This window comes from Lontra canadensis, unplaced genomic scaffold (assembly GCF_010015895.1).
Source record: "Lontra canadensis isolate GAN:19392208 unplaced genomic scaffold, GSC_riverotter_1.0 scaffold46, whole genome shotgun sequence".
In the NCBI taxonomy this organism is placed as follows: Eukaryota; Metazoa; Chordata; class Mammalia; order Carnivora; family Mustelidae; genus Lontra; species Lontra canadensis.
In genome coordinates, this window is record NW_022631040.1 from 11,885,960 (window position 1) to 11,890,362 (window position 4,403).

Below are 4,403 nucleotides of genomic sequence, written 5' to 3' on the forward strand. Positions count from 1 at the left end.
AACAGCTACTCCCACGGCCGCCGGGGACTCCCGACCCGCCAGAAAACTCCATTTCTCCGTGTTTTCCCCTGAACTCTCCGGGGCGTGTGTCGCCTACTGTCACAGCGAGAGGTGTGCCCGCTTTTAAGATTCATTCTGGTTTCTGGCGTCTTCCGGTCCACTTTGTACACTTAAAATGTTCAGGGGTTTAGTAATACCGCACTGCGGTGATCGGCGACGGCCTACGCCCAAACTCCAGGTGTCGGTGGACTGGCTTCAGGTCCACGGTCCACCTCTGCCTCCGCTCCCAATAGCAGAACAGCTTTAGGCAGAATGGTCGCTAGTGCTTCCTTTTTCCTTTTTTCTTTGTTAGTTTGTTTGTTTTACCACTTACGAGATTCTTAAAAGGGCCTGTGACCTTTTTGTATGCTTGCCAGTAAGTCCAGGGAGACCCTATTTTCCTGACCAGATAATGATTTGTTACGTTCATGATCTGGGGGTTGGTTGGTTGTTGTTTGGTTTTTTTTTGTTTTTTTTTTTTTGCTTTTTTTTTTTTTTTGCTTTTTTGCAGGACAGAAGAAAATCTACTTATGATTGTTATTGCACTAACAAAAGTAAACACAAACAGGCAAAAGCAAAAATTGCCTCTTTATTCACTTAGACTTTCACCATATACTTAAGGAGCACACTTTTTGTGCCTCCCTGTGTTTATGTTTGTGTGCGGAGGTAGGCGATGAAAACAGCAGAGGGAACGGCAACGCTTTTTTTTTTTTCTATATTAAAAAGGGCACGGTGATTATAATATCACAAATCACATAAGATGGCAGAGTTAATAGCAAACATATCAGTTACAACAATAAATGTAAATTGCTTAAAACCATCCATTCAAAGACAGAAATTCTCCAATTGATTAGGAAACAAAACCCACTATATTATTAGAGTAGAATTCAGAGCAAGAAAAACTATCGAAGAGAATAGTCATTTTGTATTGTTAAAGGTATTATCCTTTATATATATTCTCTCTCTATATAGTATAAAGATACTACTTTGCTTTTAAGTTAGATAAGTAGCCCATGATCACACTCTCCTTGCTTAAACGAAATGAAAAATGCAAACGATACTCTCTACCAGGCCCTTCTTTAGAGCATGTGTCTTAGGACCGGAATTTCGTTTTAGCTCTCCTGATACTGTGGAGCCATAATGCACCATTTAGTTTTCTGGTTTAGACAGCCACATTCCAGCTGCAGAATACTTTTAATTTTTTATGGCATTTTCCCCAGTACTGTACACTTATTTTAGCTTCACCTAACTCAACAGCAGTTTGTTGTTTTGGAGACTTTACTGGACTCTTCAGGGAATTCCCCTTAGTTTTCATAAAAGCAATTACCTTGCATTAGAAGAAAAAAAAAAACCATTGGTTTGAGAAGAGAGTAGTCAGTGAGCCATTTTTGATTCTGCATGCTCTTCTATAACTCCCACACTTTTTTTTTTTTTAAAAGATTTCATCCATTTATTTGACAGAGAGAGAGATCACAAGTAGGCAGAGAGGCAGAGAGAGAGGGGGAAGCAGGCTCCCCGCTCAGCAGGGATGCTGAGGCAGATGCGGGGCTCAGCTCGATCCCAGGACCCTGAGACCATGACCTGAGCCGAAGGCAGAGGCTTAATCCACTGAGCCACCCAGGCGCCCCTCCCACACTTTTATAGCTAGAAACAAACAATTAATTTCCACTAAGCGAAAACTCAACAGAGAGCGATATCAACAAATGGCTACCATAACGTGGGATTCTTGGGAAGGCTTTTACCTATACAATAGCATTTGATTTTCATAATAACTCTGAGACTTAAGACAGACCATTTATTGCGGTAAAATATATATATAATAGGGGCGCCTGGGTGGCTCATTGGGTTAAAGCCTCTGCCTTCAGCTCAGGTCATGATCTCAGGGTCCTGGGATCAAGCCCCACATTGGGCTCTCTGCTCCGCAAGGAGTCGACTTCCTCCTCTCTCTATGCTTGCCTCTCTGCATACTTGTGATCTCTGTCAGTCAAATAAATGAAATATTTTAAAAATGTATATATATAAAACAACATTTACCATTTTAAGCATACATTCGTTTTTATCATTAAATTAAGTAATTACATAACAAGTACAACTGGCTTGAATAAGACTAAGGATAGACGTAACTGACCATAAGATCAACCGGAGAAAATTGTGCAGGTGCATAGAGGGTAGCCTTCTGCACTGAGGGCTGAGTGTACCCTCAGGACAGAATTTATAGGGAGACAGAGAACACAGTTGAATTCAGCAATGTGTTATGTAGGGGTTGGTTAGAAGAGCTCCTCTATGCACTCCTTATTGTGCTCCTTGAGACTAAGGTTCACAGGATACATTCCCAGATGCAGAAGTTCAGGTCCAAAGTGAAATACCTTTGAAATGGTGACAGATATTGCCAAACTGCCATTCAAAAAGGCAGTACAAATTATACATTACTACCAACACTGTGAGAGAGGCCACTTTCATACACCCTCCCAGTCCTTGTTACCAAACCTCTTGATTTTTGCTTTCATCTGTTGGATGGAAATGATATCTTGTTTTAACTGCCTGTCCTTGATGACTCCTAAAGCTGAGTATCTTTGTTTGAGTATATTTGAGTATGTATATTGGCTTTTTCCATTTTTCTATGAATTGCCTATTCTTATCCTATGAGTTTTTTTCCCATTAGGTTGTTTATATTTCTTTTCCTGATTTGTAGCAACTCCTTATACATTTTGGATATGAATTTTTTTAATAGGCTCCATGCCCAGGGTGGAGCCCATCACAGGGCTTGAACTCATGACCTTGGATCCAAACTGGGCTGAGATCAAGAGTTGAACACTTAACCAGTTGAACCACCCAGACACCCCTGGATATTAATTTTTAAAATGTGTTTGCAAATGTTCTCTCCCACATCATAGTGTAGGAGAGGCAATATATTATGGTGATCATCCGTATGGGTACTGGAAGCCAACTGCCTGGGTTTGAATCCCAGCCCTGCCACTTAGTTGTGTGACCTTGGGTAAGTTACTTATCACTATGTGCCTCAATTTCCTTATCTGTACAATGGCAATAACTATAACACCTCCCTCACCACAGAGGGTTGTTTTGGCAGTTATGTCTTCACTTTAATAGGTTTAATGATATAAAATTTTCTTTTTATTTTTGTGAAAATTGGTCCATTTTTTAATTTATGCAAGCCAAGTCTTCTAGATTTTGTGTCTTATGAATAGGAGGAGAGAGGTACACTTTACAATGAAAAGGTAACAATTGTGAACTGCAATGACCTGGCTAACCAAATACAGATTTCGCCCTGCTCGCTGAAAGTATTGTTCCTATGAAAACTTTCATAAGCCTAAATGGAATAAAGCAAAGAAGCAATTATCATTAATTTAAATGGAAAATTTTTTAGCACTCCCAGATGCCCCAAAATAACTTTTCTTAAGCTTTCCTGATTCCTTAGGATACATCTTGCTGACAAATGCCCAAAATAAATCGAGATAGAGCACAGATGCTCACAGACATAGTCCAAAGGGCTAGCAGCTAATGCTGAGATTCTGAGAGTAATTCCCAGGACAGGAGCTTGGTGGGGCCGCTCTGGTGACTTGGGGTGCCTGCTGCCTCTATGTAGTCTTGTTGCAAGACAAATGCTTAATGCTATTTTCACTTTTTATGTAAAAGAGGCCTAACCCAAACTTCCAAAAAGTGGGATATAAGGCGGGTAGATAGAAGTCAGAAACCAGATCTCAAGTCTTACACCTGTATACAATTCTGTAGGAGTGGGACATAAGTGGACAAACGGAGTGCGATATAGGGAATCTGAAAATTACATAATTAGATTGGTTTACAATATTGGAACTGAACTTTGCACTCAGCTAAAGAGATGCTACCCCTTGAGGTAGCCATTATTCCGTGTGGTTGTTGAGTGGCAAATTACTAACCCAAATCGAGATGCTATGTTTGTAAAATGCACACTGAAACAAAGAATGTAATCTTTTTTATAATTTTATATTAATTATAGGTTGAAGTGATATCTTAGTTATACTAAAAATTCTTAAATATTTGCTATATATTATATATACTAGATGTACTGAATACATTAAAAAACAAAGTCAGGGCTCTGTGATTGAAATCTGAGCCCCGGCCAGCCCGCCACACCTTGCCCTGGGCCTCAGAGTCAGCCCGGCCCCGCCCCGGTTGCTTCCAAAACCCGGGATGGCTGCCTTCTTGCGGTCTCTGGGAAGGGCCTGCTTCCCGCCTCTTCCGTGCGCCGCGCGCGTGCGCACTCGGCAGAACTCGTGGAGGTTCTCTGGGGTCCCGGTTTTCCTTATCCCCGGCGGGAACCTCCCGCGGAGGACTGGCGCTCACGGGGAGGCCGGGGTTGGCCCGCC